The 26595-nt window shown below is 35.3% G+C and overlaps 1 long non-coding RNA gene across 3 annotated transcripts; it reads right to left on the reverse strand.

Moving 5' to 3' along the window:
* Nucleotides 1-9339: 9339 nt before the first annotated feature.
* On the reverse strand, nt 9340-25662 carry LOC308179129. Of its 3 annotated transcripts, none has more exons than XR_013940182.1 (4): nt 25415-25662; nt 25053-25209; nt 22765-23730; nt 9340-11577 (listed from the first exon to the last, which is right to left on the reverse strand). It is a non-coding gene; the product is annotated as an uncharacterized lncRNA (long non-coding RNA). The 3 variants fall into 3 exon arrangements; XR_013940183.1 differs by lacking the exon at nt 9340-11577 and adding an exon at nt 11584-11783; XR_013940184.1 differs by lacking the exon at nt 9340-11577 and adding an exon at nt 11796-14493.
* Nucleotides 25663-26595: the final 933 nt, after the last annotated feature.

The raw sequence follows: 26595 nt of genomic DNA on the forward strand, positions 1-26595 counted from the left end.
ATCATATACAGTGGTACATCTCTCTCTACTTTCTGATTTTTTTATTTATTTATTTTTTAGTTTATTTGTCCAGTTTTATAATAATCTTCAATATCTTTTAGAATATGTCTTCAAGGTATTCTGGGACAAGTGTATGACTCTGTAGCTGCCTCAGGCTGCCTGGATAGGAATCAGCTCTAACCTTGAAACTGTGGAATTCATATTAGTGTGGTACTCAGCTCAACCTACTGTTTGTACCTCGACAGAATTTATGAGGTTAGGTTCAGCAACCAGCTGCTTGCATGTGCCCAACTTCTGACCCGTAGTTGGCTTCCATCTAACTGACTTGAAACAAACATCAGATACAATCAATGAAGGCAGAGTCCTGTTCAGTTTCTAAAGTAAAATCCCACCTTCAGATATGGAGGAAATTATAAAGAAGGTATTTAATTTTAAGATGAATTTCTATCTTTCACACAATGTACTAACCTGCAGGGCAGTCTGCAACACTGCTTCTTCATTCTTGGTATGAATAGACTACAACTTCTGCTGCAGTACAAACCATCTTTGGTCAGTCCTGGACAACATTCTAACACAACAAAGCCATACAGATTTCCCAGCTATTTTTATAATTTGTTGGTACTTTGTGAGCTTGGAAAAGGTTTTGTTTGGATCTGCCTGATCCAAATGAAACCCATGTAGTCAACTGTCAGAAACAAGCCAGGCTGACCCCCCTAACAGCCACATGGAATTCTTTGCAGGGACTCAAATGAAATAAACTTTACACCTGTCATCTTCATCTTTTTTTTTTCCTACCATAGCCAGAACTGCCCAGCCCACCGTACCACGAGCATACTAAGCATACAGCTGAGCACACAAAGACTCCCTATATTTAAAGATGGAAATGAGTATAGCAACTAGAATTTTAAAAATGAAAAAGAACACACTCAACTCTGCTAATAACACCTGTTAGTGCTCGATTGACAGGTTTCATTATTTTCTAAGCAACACTACCTCCTCAGGATTGTATTACCAACCTTAACTCTGTAGTCTGATGATGAATTTACAGGGTTGTCTATTTTGACCTGTCATGCAAGATGTTAGGCTGGATAACTGTAATAATCCCTTCTATATCCCACTCTCAAGCTTCACATTTATGCCTTTGTGAAAAGTGCATTTTAATGGTAACTATTTATTGAACTGGCCAAAATATTCACGCTGAGTCTCTGTGAAGAGTTTGGCACATCCTTCATGTTCTCCAGACAAAACTACTAGGGATCCTAATCATCAAGAAAAAAGGCAAACAAATTTTCTCTAAAGGCATCTCTCATTGAATCAAACACCTTTCTTTACAGTTTGGACTTCAGAAATAATGGTATATCCATTCCAACAAACTAAAAACAGTGTGTTCCACTGCTTGTAAACGGTGCTAAAATTCAAGAATTGGAACAGAAAACTCTGAGAGCTGTCGTCTCAGCTCTCTGCATCTCCACAGGCATAAAAAAATAAGTTAACAAAACCTTTATCATGTCTGGAAAAGTTTCTGCTGAATAGGTGTGTTATGGGTCTAACTCTCTTCTGAAGAGGACACTCAGCATGATGCAATGTAGCATGAGAACATTTAGAAAACCACTAGTCTGAAATCCTTCAGATGCTACACTGAAATACTTCAGATGTTCTACACAGGAGTATAGCTAGTAGCAAAAATGACTGCTGAATAAGTAGAAGCATAATATTCAGTAACCAAGTGATTACACTGAGCATGTAAAAACTTCGCATAAAATTTAGCATTCACTTTTTTAGTGAACACTGTAAAATCTCTGAAAAGCAATACAAGCAATACTCACTTCTGGAAACCGACAATTTGTTTCATTTTGGTATAATGATGCTTAACGGCATACTCCCCCCAGTAAAAATATACCAGTTTTATGAAATCAATAGACTGTTCCTGAGCTAAAATTGGCTGAACTACTAATTTTTACTAAGTTTAGCACCATATAGATATTTCAATATATATTTATGAATAGAGCAAACCTGATGCATAGAAAATGCATGACATCAAAATATAAAATCCATCATTTAAACTCCATTGCAAAATATGTTCATTGGCATAACTTGCAGATTTTCATACTTCAGTTCTGTGCTCTTACCAATTCTTTAGAAATATTTTGAATAAGCTTTCAGCTGCCCTAAGCCTTTGTAGATTGAAGCTTTCTCATAGAGATTATTTAAAACATACAATGAAAGTTTCTAGCGAAATTCTTGAGGTTTCTTATCCTATTTTTATTGGACAGACGCTGCATCCATGAAGCTTGGAGCATATTGATCCCAAAAAGCTGTTTATCTGTGAAGGCAGCAAGCGGATAGTAATTCTCACTGTATGTGGCTTGAACGTACAACAGTGCCACAAAAGGCCAAAAAGAAAGGGAGTTTCTTAGGTTTCTGTTTTGAATTGCTACACTAAATCTCTATGCAATTTTTTGTTGCTCTGTTGGAGAAATGACCATATTTAACTTTTTTTCCCATTCTCTTTAAAATGTAATGCATTTCAGAATAGCAAAATTCATTGACCACTTTGTAGTTACAACCCCAAGAATCAAGACTTTAAAGTATATATACTGGTTTTATATAAAGTGTATAAACATGATTTCAGTGTTCTTGCTACCAAATGAAGAATAGATTCCTAATGCAGTATGACATAATGAGTAATTTCTGCTTTCTCTACAGACACTATATCCTTAAGTGTACCAAGAAAAAAGCTGGCCAATTTTTTTAACTGTCTTTTGGCCTTCAACTTGCCTTTTATAATATCAATTAGCCTTGATGGCGATTTAACCTTTATATGTTCTAAATAATGTAAAACATTAATTTTCTATCAGCAGGGAATTTTTTTCTTTTTTCTTCAAACGTCTCTGTACAATAGAAATATCTCTCCATTTCACCATTTCAGTGCCGAAAGTCCTCCAATATTGTCTCAGTAAAAAATATATATATATATATATATATATATATATCCTCTGTGATGTAACAATCCGTTATGGAAAACAGGGAAGAAAACACACACACACCAACAAGTCAGAATGTACTTGTCAGCCTCACCAAAGATCGCAGTGCATAAGGGTCTGACTTCTTTTCCTTACCATTTGCAATCTTATTAAATAGATATTGCCAAAGAGAGAGTTTTTGTATAAAATATACAACTTGTAAGCTCTAAAGACATTCCTGCATTCTGTGCAGCTCATGTGTCAAATCAGTTACTAGAAACACACGTGGGATCCTTTTGCAATACTGTAAATATTTTCCTTCCTCAAAAATTCATCTGAATTTTATGTTTTTGTTAATACAGAAAAAAAAAAAAAAGACCAAATTGCTGATGGGAGATTATTGCAATAGAATTGAGAGAGGTGGAAAAGGTTACTTACTAATATGTCTAATAAAACAATAGATTTAAATATAGAAGATCAACTAATTCATAGCTGGCAACAAGAAGGCATACAAACATGGTCATCTTTTTACATGGCTAGGCAGTTTTAATAGCCTTTTAAACCAGTATCTGAATTTGGTACACAAATCCAAGATTTCCTCAACTCTGACAGAACAAAAACTGATAATTTTTCTCATGTTTTTATCAGCTTGACTGGACTTTCATAGAACTCAGTTTTCTTTTACCATGCTTTTCAAACTCTAAGACAAAGTATAGTAACATTGCAAGAGATGTCAAATCTCAGTATTCAAACTATTATACAAGTTAAAAATTATGTAACTTAGATTAAAAACATTATGTTCTTTTAATTCTATTTTATCTGACCTAATAAAATGCAATTAACAGTAAAAGGTAACATTCTTTAAACCAGCATCACAGAATCACACATCTTTTTATTTTCCTTTATAGGCTATTAGGAGCTTTAGGAGCTACTTTTTTTGAGCAGTGTTTTTGAAAGCATCTTCTTTGCATGAATACTGCTGTGTTAGCTACAATCTCATCAACTTGAGATCTGTTCTTCAGAGACTTCATGTGTTCGTAATGTAAACTATCTATCTCTTCCCATACCTACCTGCCAGATAACTCAGAGACTGAACCTATTGTTACAAGTCTGCCTAGCTGGAGCATTGCAAGTAACATTTGTATTTATACCTGAATGCTCGCAAGGGAAGAATGAAGTCTATTGTGTCAAAACATATAAAGACCACAATCAGATGTATTTCCCCATTGTGTCACTGAACAAAACGGTGTCTATAAAAAAAAAGTTATTGGCAGGTTCCAAAAGCTCTGTCGAATGTGTCATGGCACATCTTATAGATTGGATCTTCGGACATATACAGTTTTTCTACAGTACAACGCATTATTTTGAATATTCTATTGTGATTAGTTTTCAAAAGATTACTTTTCCCTAACAGTTGTGCAGCATTAGCCACATTAATTCAGATTGTTAGAGCAATCAGACACAAGTATTCAGAAGTTTGTTAAAATTAACTGAAAAAAAATGTAAAGCAAATCAGCAAATATACTACAGATTATCTGTTTGTTTGGTCTACTCTGTTTCTTTATTTGCTAATGTATATCTTCAACAAATCTTAAATACCAGTTTTTATTTTTGGTAGCTGTTAACACATTGACTTACACTGAATTCACCACATTCATTCATGTGAATGTGACGTTTTGAGAACTGGAAGATAACGTAACCTAGATTTTGGTGTTTTGAAACTTTGTTTTTAAGATAGCAGGAATATACCAGAAACAAATTTTTAGGGCTCCATAGGAAAATAAATAAATAAATAAATAAAAGAGCTAACATCAGCAAACTAAGGAATAACCTCTGTATAAGGCACTCTCATAGGCAAGGAGACAGATATTACATGTTCCCCTGCTCCAGGCAGTCACCTTTTCTGTTAATATAAAAAATCTAACATGAGGAAAAAATGTAGTCTCCTACTGACACTTGAATAATTGGTGACACTTGTGCTTTAACCAAAGGTGGATACTGATCCAGCCTGTTCATTGAAATCTGCATAATCACAAAGCATCCAAATATTCAACCGCAATAATGAGAAGTATTCTAATATGTGTTATTTGCAGCAAGAGCAAGATGAAACAACTATATTTTGCAGGATTAAATATCCACACTGGAATGATTTATGAATCAATAAAATTTAACAAAAACTAATTTGAGGGGGTGACACTACAAAAAAATAATGTTCACAATGAAAAAATAGAGTAGAACTATTCACCCTAATGCAGTATTCCACTTCACTATAAATTCTACAGTCAATTAGTACTCTGTATAATTGTACAATTAATGAACATAAATAAATTCCACAGTTTATTTCCACTACTAAATTTATTTACTTATTTAAATTGCATGTTTAAAAAACTACAAATACACAAACATGCAACTCAATTCATATATTACTACTATTACATTAATCATGTACATGTGGGGAATTTTTTAATTTTTAAACAGTTCATTCTGTATTGTGACATGCTGATGATGTAACTGTAAACTAATGTGATTTTTTTTTCCCCAGAAAATAAACAAGTATTAGTTTTACATGTACCAATGTCCCTACACAAACTGCAATCCCTCTACCAAGAAATCCTAAACAACCTACAATATCAATTACATTTTTTGTTCCACAGCTTATTTTCCATCCCGAGTGTTGGTTTTTGTTGTTGTTGCTTGTTTGTTTGTTTGATTGTTTGATTGTTGTTTTTGAGTGCTGGTGATTGTTGCTGTTTGGGCCTCTGCTTTTATTTACTTCAGGAAAAAAAAAAAAAAAGGACCCTTAACTTCACCTGCAATGATGTACATGGATCATACCTTATCCTCTTAGTAACACAGCGTGCAATTCAAATGTAGCTCTTTACAATGGAGTCTACTATATTTAAATTATTATTATTTAGGACCAAATTAGCTTCACAACAGTTCTGCCATTAATCTTCCTTCTCCTTTACTTAACATTTCTCCACAACCTAGTGCTCTGAACTAGTGTCTGAAAATAGCTGGCTTTTATGCAGTGAATCACTGGATGTCTAGCTCTCATTTCTGTATGTACAGATCTAAAGACCAGAATTTTTCTCTATATACACTGTACTGATCCACCAATATAGAAGTCTTAAAATAGCATTCAGTTCGATGCTATAAAGACTTTTTCATTTTCATAATAAGAAAAAGCAACTTAATGTAAATTTAAATCACTCAATTTAAACAGATAATAAAATAGATACAGTGGGTGTTTATTCAGCACATGGCACTTCTGAGACTTCTCTTTGTGCCCTGATTTATTTTTTATTAGAGAGCAGCTAAGCAGGTGCTATCAAATTATTTATATTCGCCCCAATATCTTCAATCCTTTGGTTTCTTTAGGGAGACAACCTGACCTATGAATCTGGCTAATATCCACACTTACCAGAGCTCACACATTCTGGAGATTGGCCACATCCACATCACACAGGATTTGGCAAGGTTCTCTCTCAATCCCAGATGCTGCTCCTGGGGCCCTGAGACACAGTGTTTTACTGTGGTTTTCAGTTCAAAATGCTCACAGATTGCCAGTTTGACAGAGGATTCTGATTAACTGTTCCATGCTTAGATTCAATTGAGAGAGAATTAGTTTATCAGGAAGTCTAGGAATAAATTTGCAGTAGACTAGGGCCTGGGAGCAAAATAAGTCAAATTTACAGCCTGAGTACATTTATATAATACAGTTTCAAAAATCCCAGGAAGCAGACAATGAAAGAAAACACTAGCATTTTGGGATCCTAATACTGAAGAACAGTCCTTTCTGAATCCCCCAAATTAGACACTGACTATTTACAGAGTAGCCTTTAAAAACAAAAATCCTCTAATATGAACCTAATAAAGGGCCCGCTTCCAAAAGTACACCTGATTATTCTATCAGATGTTCCAATAAAATATATTTCCTTTTGTCCTGTCAATGACTTTCAGATGATAATATCTAAACCAAAATACCACTGGAATGATTGAGTTCATCATAGAATACCAGTCCTCAATCTCTCTACTTAGGTGCCAAGATGAGGGCAGGGGTAATACCGTTCATTTTAGCCTTCACTTTAACTTTTTTCTCTGTGTTAAGTGCTATGTGAGAACAGTGCTTTTTCAATATTTATCCTGCTGCTTTGTACTGTGTTATTCCCAGGGAGGTATATCTATATAACATACTCTCAAGTGTTATGTATATTCCCTAACTATACGTTTGCCCACAGCAAGTACATTAGGGGAAGTGATGATGAAAAAGTGAAGGAAAAGCAGGAAGACTTGAAGGTATGAAAATAACACAGCCCTTAAGGAACAGATAAGCCACAGGCTGAGACTCACAGAAATTTTAAACATATTAACAAAGGTAAAAAATACAGAATTAAAAAGATTGAGGTTTGAAGATATTTTTCAAATACATAAAGAACAATAGATTGACAAAGGACATAATAAGACTCTGAAGGTCAGCAAGAGATATTTACCGCTGAAAGAGATGTTTTAAAATTAATTTTAAGATAGGAAGATGTGTAACAGAAACAGAGCAACTGCATTCGTTCAAGTTTAGATTATGTGATGTGAATACTTTGAGTTCCGTGTCCTTTAATCTTTTTCAGTGCCCAGCTGAGAAAACCTCTGATACAGGGTCCCCTGTCAGTAAACTATGGCAGCACCCCATAGGACTTATTTTCAAAGAGTTAAATACTGAAACCTATGAAAAATACTACAAGTCATTTTTGTGAAGAGAAATGGAATTCATAAAGACAGTTACTTATCAGGAATTAGTTTTCCACAGATACTAGCATGTATTCAAAAATCCCTTACCTGCTGTGCAGCAGCTGGAGAGTGAAAGGAAAAAGAGGTTAAAGATGGCCTTGGAGCATCTTTTGTAAGAGACCTATGACTGATGGCTAAAAAAGCCTAAAGCAAAATACAGATTTTCCTCAGGGTGTAAGGATTCAGCTATTTTTTTTTTTTCTGAAATTTGATCTGGACCTTTATAATCTTTAACAGAAACTCAAGATAAATTTGAAGTGATTTGTGGTAGAAAAATTTCTTGCAAAAGTAAAAAGTTGTCATACAACCAACCCAGAGACAAAAAAAAAAGTTTTCAGATACAGGCAAATTTAAGTGCTGAAACAGATAAAGCACAAGGCATGCAAATACTGGTAATGCTGTGTATGAGGGAGTTTTGCTTAAGTTTGCATTTTCTGTTCGAAAAATTGGAAGAAGGAAAGTTAAAAGCAGATCTACCACAGCCTCTTACTGACTGACTTCTTTCCTGGCACCCTTTCAAGCAATATTAAGCTTTTGATGCAGGTGCAATCCTGATTCTATGCAACTTGAGCACAACTTTGTCAATTATATTTAATTGTTTCCATTAAACCAATTATAAACATGTTAATAATTTGTAGGCTTCCATTATCAGACCTTTGATCACCTCGAAGTTCCTCGGTTTTGTGCCATGGCCTCACCTCCTATCATTCAATCTTAGGGAAAGATAGAAACTCCTCTGTCAATACCTCCTTCAGTTTCATCCAGTATGCACTGCTTCTCCAGTGAAATGAAAACAAGAATCTGAGGATCACTTGTCATGAAGTACATGAACATAGCTGAGCAAAGAAAGACTGCAGTTAGCTTAGCTAAAGTTGTGTAAATGTTTTTCATTACTCAGTGTGAACATCCTACTTCAATCTTGATAATATACCAGCATTCGAAGTCTTGACATTTAATGTAATCATGTGTGATCACTATGACTGACAACCATAATTGCTCACCTTAACTTAGTCTCCTTCTACAGCCAGCAAAATCACTTAGAACAATCTTTCCTCTTGTCTCTCAACTATTTTTGTATCCTTTCTTCAGAACGCAAATATGCTTGGTCTTGAATTTTCTCATTGTTTTATTGCAATTTATCCTAGTTTTTTTTAAGGCTCTTGAATGAAAAATCATGCCAGCAAGGAACATTGAGAGAACTGCAGATACTAAGGCGTTTGTACCATGCACATTTTTTCTTTTAAAAAAAAAAACCTCCAAAATCTCCAGAAGCACCTGAATCATAAAACTAGGCTATCAACAGCTGTACATAAACACGGTTCTCATGATTTTAACGTGGTTATGCCTGGTCACACTTTAAATAGAGATTAAAAACATCAAAAGAAAATCAAGTACATCTTATCCTCAGTTACTCTCAAATTCACATAAATTTTCTTTTGACCAAATTTATCTCTATTTTTTTTTTAAGGAGAACACTTCCACTCCATCTTGTAGCAAAGCTTAAGAAATTGACACAATGTTGCTTCTCCAATACAATATCCATAAGTATATACAGATATTAGAGAAAGCATCCCTGGAAGAAAGGCTCAGAAGTAAAAATTTACATCTGTCTAAATCAACGTTTTTCCAAAAACAACTCACATATTTATATTAAGTATATATTGCAAGTAATAATAAATTAAAAATTTACCTAGAAGTTCCATTGTTTTATTTCTTATTGAAAGCTCATATTTGCAAAATATGATATATATGAAGTACATGATTTAATTTCAGACTATGTTTATATTACATTTCCAGCTCACAATTTGATTTGACTTTTTCAAGCTGCTTTCCTCAAATTTATTTGACCTCTGCACACAGAAGAAATGGTCTAATTTAAAATGCTCTAAATAAGTTTCAGCTTTACACTCATGGCCATATTGGATACAAGCATGCCTCATAACTCCTGATAGTGTCTGTTATCTGGGAAAATATACGAGATCATTCTGGTATAATCTTTTTCTAGGCTTTATTAGTCTTATAAATTATGTGTCAACATTTTTTCCAGCTATCCAGTGGCAAAAAGCATACGGAAATAACTGCTTTTTCTAATCATTCAGCCAATGAAAATTAGAAAAGTGGGTTTTCTTTGAAATATGAAGAAAATAAGTATTCTGAATGTTGATATTGATTCTTCCTATTGTCCCCTTCCCAGGGTGAAGTTTGTCCACACTACTGTCTCCCATAACGGATAACATACTTATAAAAAGGGTCAGTCAAATCTTTAAGCTTTCCACAATGAATGTTTAGACCATTACATGACCACTCCATAGATGCACTACATGCACCCATGCATTAAATAATAAGTTAAAAATGCATATAATAAGAAACTTCCACTTTTCCCATAACTGCAGGTTTTTTTTCCATTGTTCCTCCTGCTCTCACATTGTCTTGTTAAGAACCACCAGTTACTTGAGAGCTTCGAATTCAACACAAAGATCCAGAGAGGAGGGAGACACGAGGGTTGGGGTGGTTTCAGTTATAATTATATCCTTATAGAATATATTCAGCATTGATATTCCTTCTTAGTAGTTATCAATTTGACCTCTAATGAATAGAACAGATTTATGGGAAACTCATTAAGGAGTCAGGTTATGACTTCAGTGAATCATACTGACTGATAATTAACAGCATATATTGAGCAATTTATGAGAGCTCAGAAAAATTGAACTTCTGCACTGTGAACTTTAATATAGTACAGAGACGAGACAGTTAATCTACTATTAGCTGTTCACAGGAACAACAAGAGAAAGCCGTGGTCAGTCTTGATTCCCCCAAAGGTTCGCTTCTCCCCCTTAGAACTCCTCTCCACTCGCTACAAGAAGAATGCATAGGAAATGACAACTAGTATCTAAGTATCAAACTTGGAAGGGTCAATATACTTACAAATTGTATTTACTAATTAATACTTAGTAATTATATAATAATTACTGTAAGTTGTTTACTGTAATGTTATTTCAAATGTTTTAGCTGAATAAATATGAAGAATTCTAGGCTTAAAGAGCAAATTTCAGTTTTCAGTGAAACTGAACAACCAAACATTGAAAATTACATGAGCATAACTACATTCTCCAGACTAAAAATATACTATTGTCCTTTCTTAATAACATGCTTAGAGTGTATTATTCATAAATTGCCACTAGAATGAAGTGTGATGGTTTAAAAAAATTAAAATCTTCATTGCTGTAGAAGAAAATCTGAGACTTTCTGGAGGACATGCCCCACAAAAGTCACAGAGAATACAATTTTAGAGTAAATATGTCATTTGCTTACCCAGATTCATCCAGGTAGATTCAGTGAGGGACTGGGGCCCTCAATCTGTGTGCTACTGCTCAGTTGTGCGTCAGTTAAAAACATCTGACTTTATTTATGTGAACAATCTCACTGATGCCTCAAACTCACAAATCTAAAAGCGTGATTATTTCATTGATTTTACAACGAATGCTAACTCACTGCTACAGTATTATTCTGGTTCTTATTATGAGAAAAAATAGCATTATCTTACATTGTTTCCAATTGTGAAATACAGAAATAATTCTCTATAACAATTTTTAAAAGCAGAAGAAAAACAGAATCCTTGGTATTCTACAAGTTGGAAAGCAAAGTTATATTTTATCATCTTGCAGAAACACTTTCTTCAGAAGAGAGCAGCAAGATATGCAAACAAAAAAAATATTTTACATTTACTTCAATAAGGAAAAATTATGCACAGAGCTGATCAGGGCAGCAAAGAGGCAGTCCACTAGTATGAATTCATCACGAAATCTTGTGTCTGATTTGTGACAGAATCCTTCAAGGGGAAAAAAATAAAATTCACAGTGAGTCAAAGGTAGGAAGAGCAGTACATAATTTTCTTGGACTTCAATAACACTTTATCAAAAGCAGCACACAAAAGAAATAAATGTACTTGATGATCTTATAGTGGCAGAAAGCTCCTTGAATCGGCAGAAATGTGTTGGATTCAGTAGAAGAAGGGAACATTAAACTGTAAAGCACCTGAAAGGAAAATTCAGAAAATACTGTGGAGATTATTATTCTTAAACATTTCATTATATTTTTTATTTGAGAATGCCTAAAGTTTTGTCAGCTTTGTCTACCAGGCATACATTGAACTGCAAAGTGAAAATAATCTCTAGTTGATTTTTTTCTTGGAAGTTCATGGCTAGATTTGTTTTTCTTGTTGTTGTTTTTTTTTTTGTTTTTGTTTATTTTATTATTTTGCACAGAATCAGAAATAGAAAACCAACATGGGAAAGTCAAATGGGGCAGCAACAAAAAGGAAAGACGGTGTAGTTTAGATGCCCTGTGAGCATATCTGCCACAGACTTCTGGGCATATCATTTAATCTTCCTCCATCCTTGTTCCTTATATGTTAAAATAAGGTCACACTACTTCAACAGATGAAAAAGGATAGGCATGGTGTCTTACTAACTAGGACAAACAGGTAAAGCTTAAATAGAATAAAAACTTTCTTGCCATATAAATGCAAAAATAACTAATATATATAGTAAGGATATTTCAGTTATATGGTTCAAGAATACAATGGCCATTTAAAGAGATGTTCCTTGCACAAACAGAAAAGAACTCACGAAAAAGGCCCATCACTGCCCTACAGATGTGGGTAAACCTATCTTAACAGTTTCTATTATTTTTTACTTCAGAGTGAGATAGTAGAAAGGCTTTAAAGATTACTGATGGCTTGTGTATTAATCTTCCTTTTCCCACTTCAAGCAGACTAACTCCTGCATTCATGTTTTCTTGAGACAGGCTACAGATCTAATGAACTGTTCTACTTTTATTTCATTTCTGTGAGGACGCTCTTTGACATGAACAGCTCTTGAAGAAAACCATAGATAGGATTTTGCTTGTTATTAATTTCCAGTGTTGGAAAATGTGACAACTACACATTATGTAGACAACTACAGAAGGATTCAGAGCAAAGTTACTTTGAATATTCTTTATATTCTGAATTCCTTACTCCATTATGTACTAAAACTGCTGTGAGAACACAACTCCAGTTGGATCCAAATTCCAATTTGAAACCCACTGTAAAGTGCATCCTTGCAAGAATGCATAATTAGGCAGCATTTGTTAGAGTCAATTTGAATGCATAAATTATTGAACATAGGTTAATTTGGGTTGGATTAAAAGCACCACCTGTTCACTCCTATAAAAAAAAGTGCCATAATATCTATCTCAGTGAAGTATTTAATCCTTACATGTTTGGTTTCATCCATTCAGTATGCAGTTGGTTTATGAATACCCTCCACTGCTCAGAGAGTCAACATGTGCCCCATTTATTGAAAACATAAGCAATATATTGCATTTGCTTTTCACGAGCCTGACAGTGAAGTACTACAATTCAAAATGTGTTTTCCAGCTGGGGAAAGCAATGAAGATAAGGGTAGCTTGGACACATGTACCAGTGTGTGTAAAGGCTTAAATTGCTGGAAGGCAAACTGCTGTTCATCAGTAAAGTTCAGAGCACTAGTTATAGTTACTGCTTTCTATGGAGCTCTTGAGATGCAAGACTTAATGACTGCTAGAAAACAGTTACTTAACTAAAGCCTTTCACAGAAGTTGTAGCATTCTGCTCCTAGCAATAGCTGTTGCATACCAGACTGCTGTGGAAAATATTCCTTTTGTCTTTTCCTGTAGACCTTTTTTTTTTTTTTTTTTCCAAATGACAAGCTTAAAAATGGTTTTACAACTGTGAAGTTTAAAAACTGTCTCTGTAGACTGCAATCACAAGCAATCACTATAGATTTCAATGCAAATCTTTTTCCGCTGAATTTTTCATCTCCAACGCTCTGATGAACCCTCAACTTGCTTTTCAACTGATGAGACAATGAAAATTCACAACTTGAGAGGAGAAACAGAAGATTATGAATCACCTAAAATCTATGAGGATCCACAGGACATGGATCCTGTGGTACTTTTATAAACAAGGAGATTCATAGCCACACCTTAAAAAGAACACCAGCTGTCATATACTGCTCTTTTTTTTCCATCTTAGTGCAGACTGTCTATTCTATACAGTCCTGCACACCTGGAAGTGGCTATTTTATCAAGGTACAGGTTAAAAGTTTATAAGGTAACAGTTACTGAAATAAACAGTCTAACAAAAATATTCATCAAATGCAGTTTGGAAACAACAGTGGAAGAATTTATAAAAGAATTTCTCCTTTAAGAAGTATTCCAGGGACACTGTCAGTTCTTCAAACAAGACAAGGTGAGTTGTACATAATACAAAAGCATTACTGTCAGAAGCATGAGATGTTCAAAGCGGCAACACATTTAAAGCCTCTCAATGTAGGGGACACTGTGGGTATTCTGTGGAGACTGGGTTCACAGACACCCTCTCTCCTCTTCTGATTATTGGATTTAAAACCCCAAGTATTCAGTTTCATCAGAGATATTAAAAAAGAACCCAGGAAAACAAGCCCAGAACAAATAAATAAATAAAACTACCACGGCTACAAAACATGAACATAGCAACAAGGTAGCAATAAGATTAAAATGTTCCTCAAAAAGGGAAAATAAGCATTTTAGGATTATTATTCTGACAGAATAGAATGAGAGCACAAGAGAACATGCATGTGTAGGAATCCTGAGAGTAGCGGCAAGGCATTCCGTCTTCCTCCTGCTTCTGTTCATTCCTCCACTTTGATATCATGACATTTAATTCTATGTCTTGCTGGTTTAACTGGCAGAGAAATGCAAAGAAAGTAAAAGCTTTATGAAGCATGCGTATGACAGAAGTAACAGGGACACAAATTTAATATGAACCAAATTTTGAACAAAGGTGGGTCATTCAGTTTTTCTTTGCTGGAATTAGGCCTTCGTGTTTGAAAACATTATTTCAGGTAGCCTTACTGCCATAAGCTTAAGCTGATCTTTATAGCTCTGGGAGCTCAGTCTGAATTCAATAAAGTGATATGTAAAGTACTGGTCCCTCAAATCCCAGCAGTCTTCTGAGAAAGTATCCTTATTTATAAAGACAGTTATCCCACTTCAAGGCATGAACTTCTAGAAACTTACTCAGCTGGACAAAGAGAATAGACCTTTCTCACAGTATGTAGCAGAGACTGGCACTAAGCACTAAAGATACACGACTCTTGGTGATCTCATCCTGTAGCTGTTCATGCAAAAAATTGTTTTTCTCTTTCACTTCCCACAGATCCAGGCCTTTTGATTTTGGTTTGATGTGAGGATTCAGAAACATAACTGTGAAATCAACTTGGTTTCACCTGGCTTGAAGTCAAAACCAGTCAGTTTTATACACTTCCCATCACACTTAAAAGCCTGTTCAGTCCAACCAATCTTTTCACAACGCTCACGCAAATTTTCAATTTGTTAGTGAATGCAAAGAAAACCTCATTAACGTAGGAGGGCTACAGAATCCTCCAGTTACTCCAAGTCTAATTTACCTAATCAGCACTACAGCTTACAAGCTCCAGCATTTGCACTTATCACATAGTAAATATATATGTTTGTTAAGAATCTTTTTATTTCTATAAAGTAGCAAAAAATTTTTAGCATTTTTCTTTTGATGTCATGTCATCTACCAGACAAATCCAGGCTTTTTTTTTTTCCCCATATATATATATTTATATATATATATATTTTATTCAGGAGGATGCAAAATAGGTAGAGAGACTACATTTGTATGTTTATGATTTTTACTTAAAAAGTAGCAGCTTACATAAATCCTCAGGTATGTAAGATTGTTTGCTTTCTAATCCCTGTTCAAAAGAAGGCATCCGCTTTTACATTTAGATCAGGTTTTAGCTTCCCTTTTAAAGCATTTGACAAAAATTAAAAATGCAGATACCTGTACATCAAAAAAAAACCAAAAAACAAAAAACTTGTAATTCTATTGATAGTCATCTGCTATTTAGTACATCTTTGCAAGAACCATGATGAGCTGTCACACATTACCTGTTTGTTACAATATTTGCCTTGGTGATAAGGATATTTTCCACTAAGGTAGAAAATCATACATATTTTACAAGGGAGAGATTGGCATTTCAAGCACTAACACAGATCTGAGTTATCACACTAAAGCCTCAATATTAAATGGGAAAGTAAATCTATGGGAATGTGCCCCAAGTTAAGCCATTGTGTTTAGAGAATTAGTGAAGAAGCAAGCCTATGAAAGTATGCGGAGTTGAAAAAACTCTTGACATGGCAATTCTGCTTACATGGGCAAGTCCAGTTAAATGAACAGTCAAGACACTCCTAAAAAAACTTGGTTCCACTACCCTACAAACTTATTTCAAGTAAATAAATAAATAAATAAATAAATAAAGCTTAAAAATGCTCATATATCCAGACTTCCAACTCTGGCAAACCAATTTTATTCATTTCCTCTTAGTCATTCCTTTCCTGAGACTGTTCAAATTTACATGCATTTGTAGTGCTTCAAAAACCTGTTCCCTTGGACAGGTGCTTCCCTTGTCTTGTACTTGGGTGAGACAAAGATGTAGCTCACCTTTACCTCAGTAAAACTGTTGAGCAAAAAAACGAACTGATATTTCTCACTTTGCTTCTTCCATAACTCAAATTCATGCTGAATGTTTATTTGAATGTTGTAATCTAATGACCACGGAAGTGTGAAAAAAAATCATAAGGGCCTGGAAACATCTCATCTCATATCCCAAGGCAGAATCAAGTATCAACATTGAGACTCTACACGTGAAACACTGCTTGTATTAGTACCTCCTAGCTTCTACCTAAGTTGGAAGCTTTTAATTGAACTTGGGAATTGAGGCTTTCTTTAATACTTAATTACTCCATATTTTATTGGAGTAACTCCACATTTCATAATCTCAAATAACATAATACATGTCAAACCAGTAAGTCCCTCCATGGCATGTGCATTGGCATCAAACACACTGCCAGCGCTGACTCGACTATTTTCCATTCAATTACAGAACACACTGATTTTCCTGCTGATTCACCTGAAATTCAATTTCTCATTGAGAATTCATCTAAATTACTTGCCCATAAGTTAACATTGAATGCTAACACAGACATTGAATTATATTATCTTCCAGCGACTAGAAGATGTAATTGCAGCTGACAAGGTCTGCTTTATTTCTTCTGTTTTTCAATTTTTATTTAACTGATCCTGCCTTTTAAATGCAATACTCTGTGGCCAAAAGAAATACTTTATTTTGTAGGACTTATGATGCATCACAGCAGGTCACACAATCAATGCTTCTGTTTCATCTACTAAATATGGTTCAGACATCTCATGAGCAGTCTGGTGGACTGCAGACAAAACAGTCTGTTAACCGTTCCTGTTTTCACTCGCTAAAAAAACTATTATCTTGAAATTACATTTCAGTACATGAAACAGATATTCTTCTGTTAGCACAGTCACCAGCAGGCAAGTAAATTAAATTCGTAAAAATACAATCCATGTAAGATCAAACAGAAGTATCTTGATAATTCCTAGAAGGATTAGCACATTATCTACCATATCCTTTTTTCTTTCATAATGTTATTTGGCATGTGTAATGAAAAGCAAAATTCAAATAAAATTTTAAAATTCAATCCAAATTTTAATTTAATTTTCCCAATGCTACATAACTAAACTAAGACAGTAATCCAGAATCCTGGATATTCATAGTATCTAACCAAACCTGATTAGCAATGAAAATTTAATCTGTAATTCATTAGAAACGTATTTCTTGCAAAATGAACAGAATAATCTCTTCAACTCTTCAATGAAAATAATACAAGATTGGTATCTGCTATAGTGTTTTGAACATCTTTACACTGACACAATGAAAGATGCACACAAATGCATCTATTACCCATAAATTTCAAAACAGCCAGATGTATTGTGCTTTTATTTGTTTTTAATAAAAATTGTCTTCCAAGAGCAAATTCTGTGTTTATCTCAATGGAAGGGGAACTAAAAACTTCAGTTATTTGTATGCTTCAGAGCAGTTGAACCTGTGATACATATGGCCTATCCAGCAGATTTCTTTCAAAATCATCAAAACTACGGTCTCTGGAGTATTTGCAAATAATTTCATGATTTAGTTGTCCCAAGAATCAAAAGAAAATTCAGAATACTGAAATCATAGTCAGGGCTACATACTGAACAGAAAGTTTGCCAAAGGAAATTATCCAAACAGGAATTTTCTGGCACAATTAGCAAGCAGGTGCATTCATACATGCATTACTCCAAACTGCAACTGTATTTTCCTATGTGTATGTGAAGTGTTCTTCTAAATAGAAGACGCTTGCCCAAAACATACTGAGGAAGCTATTCTTCCATGTAGATTGCAAATGCAGAGAATTACTTCTGAAAGAAAACTAGAAATGTTAAGAAAATGTGTGCTGTTCCTTTTATGCTAATATTGCCCTGGATTTTGGCATATTCAGCCTCTAAATAAGTTAGTGCCTGCAATGTTTTGTCTGCTGCATTCTTAAATTAACATGTTACTAAAAATGGCTGAAGAACTGCTATTTTTAATGATACTTATATCACTAAAAAGGAATAAATTGCAAGACTTGTTACTGTTGACTATGACACAATACTTTTGGTACATTTTCAGGCTTGGTTTTCCCCATGGCATAACAGATTCCCTTTCCTGTTTTTATTCCTTAATACTCATGGATAATTTAGTAATCAGAGAGGAAACTCCAATCCAATTTCATTGTTTATACTATAGGCTGTTCAGAGAGTCCTCCTTCAAAGTCAGTGTTTTCAATTTGAAGCAAAAATAGGGCCAGTAGTTATTCTCCATGAAGGAACTTGGAAGCCAAAGTTTTAACTTCATGCAGGGAGGAATGGGCGCAGGATCTGCAATTTCAGTAGTTTTGAAGAAGTATATTCTTCCATTCCTATCACTGGTTACATCAGCTTTGCTTCTAAGTGTTATCTACCAATACAGATATATCATTGATACAACTCTGTAGATGATACCAGCTAAGGTTGAAAAGCTGTGTTAGAGCACAAAACTCCAGGACTCATTCAGGTTACATCATAAAATGGATCCTATAAAGGCCTGCTGTTGATTCCAGAAACCAACTCAAATCCTGTTTGATCCGGGTAGCTGCTGCCAGTGGGCTGAACTGGCAACCACCTCTGCTCCTACCCTCTGCAGTAGTGTTGGCAGAGGATTATAGACAAATTGGTCCTGGAGATCTCCAGCAAATTGGTAAAATAATAGAGTTAAACAAATTCATTAGCAAAATGCCAATAACACTATTGTCCAAACATGGATGTGTACCTATCAATGTCAGCTGAAATTGCATAGGTCTTAAGCCATGAGGTAGAAAAGTAACTTTCCATCAAGACATGTCTTCTTGTGGTTTTTCTGTATTAAAGCATTATGAGCTCCTGAATTATTACAAATGCTGACACTTGAGGACTGACTAAGCTTGTGGGAACTAGATGTACTTCTCTAGATGATTACAAACCATTCATCTGGCTAATGTGAGGCCAAATTTGGCCTGACTGCCTGGCTCAAGGGAATATAATTAACTCTGCAGTCAAGTTGCATTTGGAAAGTAGGATGAGCCCCAAGAGGTGCACGCACATGTGAGAGAGCTAATGCTGCCACCCAGCGTATAGAAATGGACTTGCAATGAACATCAAGACTTTTTTTTTTTTATATTATACACACCCTTCTAAGCAACCATTCGAAAGATAAAAAATAATAGGAAGATACATAAATAGATTTTAAAAATGCCCTACATCTGTGACCTGTTGGAAAACAATTCTTTACATACTCACACTGAAACATCCTCAGCAGTAAGGGATGACCTTAGGAAACCATGTTTGAAAACAGCTAAGTACATTTAAGCGTTATTGATTGCACAAGTAATAGCGCCAAAAGTGATTACACAGTGTGGTACTTACAAAGATAATTACACTTCAGAAAATCAAAATTAATTTGTACACTTCTGCTACACTTTTAAAGTTGTTGACATTTCATTGTAGTGCTTCTAATGAAATGAAAATTATTAATAATTGTTTCTACTTCAGTGTGACAAATGTCATTTAGGTTGTGAATTTGTCAGTGCCTCATCAGATGACTAAGTTGACTTTTGGCTCATGTTAATATTTGAAAGGTTATTTGTATTTTTTCAGATTCAAGCTTACACAGGCCAAATGAATTATGATGCTAGTTACTAATAGTGAAGCACCTTGTGTTGTGTAGTTCTCTTTTCCTAGAAATCACATGAAAAAGTGTTTAAAACACACCAAACACACACAATGCCAAATGGAGTTCCCTGGAGAGAAGATCAAAGAGCTTAATTTACACTGTTTCACTGTTAAAGTGGATTGAAGAATTAAACTAGTATAAGTCATGTAACACCAGGACCACTATTTATTCCTTTCCAAGCTTGAGTCTAATTTTGATATATAGTGAACTACATGGCTCAAATACGGAAAATTATCAAATAAATAAGAAAAATGCAGCACACAGAAGATCTACTGTGTAAAGTAAATGTTGAATCATGTATGCCTCAGCGTTTGTCTCACACAACATATTCCTATATACATTTATATAATCAGTATAAATAAAATAATGATGTTTTTAAAATATTGCAGTGAACATATTTTGTCGAATACCCTTAGAGTACTTTAAAAGCATTAAACAACTACAATTCACATAATCTCTGAAGATCCTTACTATTCATATTTCATAGTCAGGTGAACTGACAACCAGATCATTTGACTAGGCAATTACAGTGAACCAATCAAAAAGCTACAAACAGAATTTTGGAAGACTTGCCTCCAAATCACTCAAACAGTTCTTATCTACTGCCCATGACTCTGGCATGGGTCTTTCTGCTTCAGAGGACACCCTACCAAGATTCAAGTTACTTTCTAATAGCGGATCTACAAAAGCACTGAGCAAAACATCTGATTTTCAGTGATTTAAGGGACAAAATCCATGAGACTAAAAATATATAACCTTCACTATTTGGCAAACACATTTTGCACCACTACCATTAATTCATAGATGGACAGAAGTGGATAATTTATATCCAAAGATCAAAGCAATTGTTTTGTCTAAGTGCTGTTAGAGCAGCACTTTCAGTCATTATGAAAACGATGACATTAGGCTAAGAAAACTTGCCTGGATACATAGTGGTTTCCTAAGAAAGAAGTATTATCCAGAGCCAGTTTTGTAAAAATCAAAGCCTCGTGCAATGATGGCTGTATTAATATTTTAAAAGTTTTCTCATTTTTCCAGAACTTATTTCACTAGCTCTGATTGATGATAAAACCTTGGTTGCAGATGCTGCACAGAATATAGCAGTCTGCCACAGATCTGCTTTGCCTGTACTCAGGGGAATGAGTATTCCTACTTTTCCAGTTGTTGCCATAAATCCAAATGACATATTAACAGGTTTGAAAGAACAGCTTGCGTAAAGCTAGCCACTCTGTAAGCATATCTTTGTTTACAGGAGGAAAAAAATAAAAATAAAATAAAGTAATAGTAAATATGTTTTTAACATCTTTCCTCTAAATCTGGGTAGAATTTTTATTCCTTTGTTAATATTGTAGGCACATCATCAACACGTTTTCCTTCAATCTGATTTCTATTATACTCCTTGCAATTAGAGACAGCAAAGAAAGGGCTATTTAAGCAACTTGTTTTCTCAGAGATACAATGAGTATATTTTCTATATATTTTCTTGGATATCCAACATGATGACAAAAACAATGTGATTGGCCAAATTATGGTTGCAAGTAAGCAGTCAAATATCTTGCATAGCCAGATATCTTTTGATTATAAGAATGACCCATTTCTCATCCACTCTGATAATGAGCCTTTTCACTTTCAGTATATGAGCATAGTAGAATGCTTGCCTCAGTTCTCCCTTTACATTCTCATCAGCAGCTTCCTGATTTGACTTTTAGCTAGTCAGTAAGCTAAAAATGAAGATTAAATAGGCTGAAAAACTACATTTTATTTTCATCTTAAGCTTTTTTCTTCTATTCTATTCACCTGTAAAACTGTTTTTATCCCCGTTCAGTGTTATCACACTCATGGTATTTTGATTGGTGATGTTTATTTCCCCTACAGTCCCAGTCCTCAGGCTCTTAAGATTGTTTGAGAATCCCAACTTCAATTTAAAAATCCTTATATTGCTAGCTCTCAGGTTCTGGAGAACAGTATGAACGCATGACTCAAGTGTACTCTAAAAGCTCTATATGAAAGGCAAAGAAAAGGTTTACCCTGACACCCTCCTCCCCCTGCCCCCCCCCCCAAAAAAAAAAAAAAAGATTCTTAATGTATTCTCTGAATGGCTTGATTTTTTATTTTTTGACTTTTTATTTTTTTTTTAATTGCTAGGTTTCATGAAGCTATTATCCATAAGTGCTGCATTCTGATTGTAAGCATGTATTTTATACAAGTGTTGCAAGCCTGGTGCAATGTAGAAGAGACCAAGTATTTCTGGGAAATACTGTCAGGATAAGCACATGGATGGTATTAAACAGCCAGTGACATTACCTCAGTTTTATCATATTTTCACAACAGTGACATATAAAGAGGGAGGCACTGGGGTCGTTTTTACTTTGGTGACATAGCTCACTTATGTAAGCTTTGTGACCTGACAATGTTATTTATATGCAGCCTCCTCCATCAAAACCAATCTTGAACTTTCATTTTGCCATTGAGGTTACTCAACAAACTACCTTCCCTCAAGATACCAGTAAGGACCCTGTTGGGAAGAACATTCCAGACCATACTCTCCTTCATTCACCTCAATGCAGGAAAACAACTGCTCCGCCAACACCTACTCTGCCCTACCTACCTTTACCACAGCACAATCCAGCTGAAGAATGTTTCTGTACACTTTGTTACAATAACACTGAAAATATTGACTAAACTTCTGCTTAAAGAACATACTTCAGGCAGAGCTCCTATTGAACCATCATTGAGCTACCATATAGCTGCCACATCCTGTGAGAGAAAAACCTCTCAAGGCCTACCTCAGCCAGCTACTCCTAGCTTCTGAGCAGGAACCAGGCTGGTTTCCCCCTTCACGATTTATACCTGCAGAGACAGGTTAAACAGGATATAAAGCAACAAGGAAGTAAAGCCACAAAAAATTTTGAGGGGGAGGATAGTGGCTGTCTGTATTGTTCCCCCTCACGCTGCTATGGGGGCAGCCTTAGCTGGGGTCTTAGGGTGTGTTGGTTAAACTCACTCAGGTGCAGCTCCAGCCTGGCTGAGGACCAAATTTCCACACCTGAAGGGAGAGCTTATATGTTGCAGCAAGTGTTGCTGTTTATCACATTGCCTCACAGACTCTCTCATAGTCTGTGAGGCACTAAACTAAAATGGCTTCTGTGTGTGCTTCTAAGGCCTGGTGACGATGGCCTCTCCTGTTTCTAGCTGGCCCAACTAGTCTAGACCTTACTGTGCTGTAGTTTCTCTCTTGGTGACAGAACTTTCAGCCATGCCTGCAAGTAGTAGTGCCCTGCATCTGGAGGACTCTGTCTTTTAGCCTAGTAGATTGTAAGCGCTCTGTTTGTGCCTCATGTGTAGCTCTGGTGTTCTGTGGAGAGACTGCTGCACTGGGGTGGTGCTGGTGGCTCAGGGATAGATGCTGCTACAGAGGGAGCTGGCAGACAGAGTCCTCAGATGCCATAGCATGGAATTACCTGGCTTTCAGTAAGCCTCTGTCTAACTCGAGTTTTGTGAATGTTTTGTGAATACCTGGCTGCTATACGTTCCTGGGTGTGGAGAAAGAAAGAAGCTTCTTTTTTGACCCCAAAGCCCTACTTTCACAGACTCAAATAATATAAAACTGGTTTCATGTTGAATCCCACATGCGGCCTCTAATGCCTTCACATGAATGTGTCTCTCACAGGCTCCTCGCAGGATGTGGTGGTCCTTCTTTAAGTGTTCTCCTAAAGAAGGTGAGGTGTGAGGGAAGCCGCCTCTGTCTGTAGCTGTGTTTAAAATAAATACATATCTGGTTTAGTCAACTGTGTGTGGAATACAAAATAAAAAGAAACATTTTATTTTAAGAATTGGCATGCATAACAAAATTGAAAAGTAAAAAGTCCTGTATTTTGTCTTTTTAAAATCTGTGGCCTGTTAAGCTTGGGTGCGGGAAATCTCAATGACCACAAGATGGGAGAAAGGAACAATATGTGGAATTGCTGTTTCTCTGATTCAAAATTGCTTTATTTTCATGGCATGGTTATTCCAGAGCTCATAGTGATGCCTTGAGCTCTACACAAACGCCTGTGTCTGGAGAACTTATGAACTGGTTTGCTAATTACAGAGCAGGGTGGAAAGGTTACAGTTAGAAAGCTATAATATAGGCAAATCTGCAAACCTTAATTGTACTTCAGTTTTACTCCTATTGAGGCTGTAGTTGGAAAATCATTTAGAGGTTAGTATATTGCTTAGGGGTATGAATAAAAATCCTTAATTAACACAATAGCAAAGAGCTTTGGTTTCTTATTTGGCCTGAAATATAAAAGCTAGTTAGCTGAGAAACAATATATTCCCCTGAAGTGAAAAATTAGCGCCTTGTTAATATTTCTTTCAAAACCTCTTGATTTTAAATTAAGAATAGTAGTTTTGTGATTAAAGCCCTGGGTAGAAATTCAGTAGAGTTGAGTTCCATTCTCAGATCTGAGCCAGACTCATTATGTGACCCAGGGTTGTGTGTTAGTTACCAGGGCTAGCTTTTCAGCACCCATCTGCTTTTAATTACGGGCACAGTACGCTTGAGAAATCGCCACTGGGACTAGTAAGACTTTCTCCATTAGCTTCAGTTGACTTTGGATCAAACACTTTTATCTTTCCATTTCCTAAATGTATGTACGGAGAACCAGGCTCTCTATTTAACTGGCATGTTGGAAGGGTGTTTTAATTAGCATTGTGTGCTGCTGAGATATTCCAGAGAAGGGAGTTGCAAGTATTTACATCGAGACATACATTTATTATAATAAATTATCATAATGTAATACCACTGTCTTGTTAATTCAATTTGTCAGAGTAACAATTTTGCAACTTTCTAATCATTATGAGCTACCATTACTTGGTTTTAAAATCTCTAACTTTCTATGCTATTATGAAACGATGATTAAACTATATCCAAATATTTACAGCCACCCAAATAAAGTCTTTGAAAGCACCTAAGTAACTGAAAAAAATATTGTTTTCCAAAAATATAGGAAGAGAATTCTAGAGCACATCTGCTTAGGACAGGATCTGGCTTCTGCTGGCCTATACAATAAAACATGTAAATAGAGTTTACCTGGCTTATGGCTTTTCCTTTCCAAAATTAGGACATCTGTATATGGAGAAACTCGTTGTATGACTACTGGAAGATGAGAGAAGCAGACAACAAGTTTTATCCATTCCCAAGTGATGAAGGTTTCAAGAAATTCCAGAAGTTAAATTCTTCCAACTTTCTGAAAGGTAAAATTAATCTGTTATTGAGAAGCTTCTGATATTGATAACTGCATGTAATAGCTCCTATTCCTGAAGTGAAGTGAATGGATGAAAAATTCTCAAGCTTAAAATTCATAAAATACCGCTGCTTGTTGTATCTGAAAGGAAAAAAGCACTTCGCACATCTCTGTGCAAGGTGTATCTTTACTGAAGCTGTGTATTTACCTAGATAGAATATGGTGAGTTGCATCTGAGCTGAAACAATATGAAGTTGTGATGGTGCTTATAATGAATGGAAACACACAAGCATAGATCAATCTGCTCTGTATGGTCTGAACAGCTCTCTAGCTTATTTTGCTGCCATCTTGACCAAGGGATTTCATCAGTGAGCCTTCTAAATTAAATGACAGTTTTGGGGCAAAGACTAGCCCTGGTAACACCTGTGGTCGTTTAAGAAGGTTTGATTCGTATGCTGAGATGAGGTCAGCACTTTCTAAGCTGTTTGTTCTCTCCTGAACTCTGCAGTGAGAAAAAGAGTAAGGTATGAAAAACTCTAGACTATGAATTTGGCATTTGTTTCAGGCTGAGTTCAAAAACACTGGTTAATGAACAAAATTAAAATGATCGCCTTATGGGATTTTAATTATCTTGCATACTTAATTTCTTACAGCTTAATTTGCTGTTCTTTCTTACTATTTACTGTGCATTGTTTTGTTATGTGGTACGTATTTCATTGTAGTATGGTGAACTGGTACTGTTACACATCAGTGGTAGAGAAATCAAGCATGAATTTCCTTGTGCCAAATGACCAACAACTTGTAGGATGTATTCCAGTTCCTCTGTCCCCTCCTGAAAGGGCATAAGGTCTCATCAGTTTGATGGGTTGGATGAAGAGAGAGATTAAGTTGATTAGGAAGTAATGACTGAAGGAAAAATGTATTAAGCTATTTTCATATTCAGAACAGGATCATTATAACCAGAACCTCAGGAGCCGTTATTTTAAGCATTAGTGTATAATGTGGTACAGTACATTAAGTTTTATGTACTGCAACTGGAACCTCAAGATGACTACTGTAAACTTTTAATCTCTGCTAGTTTTCGCAATGACATTTTCTCTTCATTGGGTGATACTCTGAAGTGGTTCTAAGTATACCAGTATGGTTTCTTTGTTAGTGTAAACCAGACTGTATAGATGTTAATGGAGACATTCACATTTATTGATATAAATTAGTTTCATTATGTTCTCACATCATAAATCATAATGGACATTGGGAAAGTCATCTGGCAACACTGGTGTAAAAACAGTAAAAATGGGAAATGAATTGACCCAACTATTCATTGTTTAATTGCATAAATGTAGCATGCATGTGCATTTGTATTTCCCCAAGCTGTCTTTCATGATATGA

Source organism: Anser brachyrhynchus (genome assembly GCF_964034855.1).
Source record: "Anser brachyrhynchus genome assembly, chromosome: 16".
NCBI classification, from domain to species: Eukaryota; Metazoa; Chordata; class Aves; order Anseriformes; family Anatidae; genus Anser; species Anser brachyrhynchus.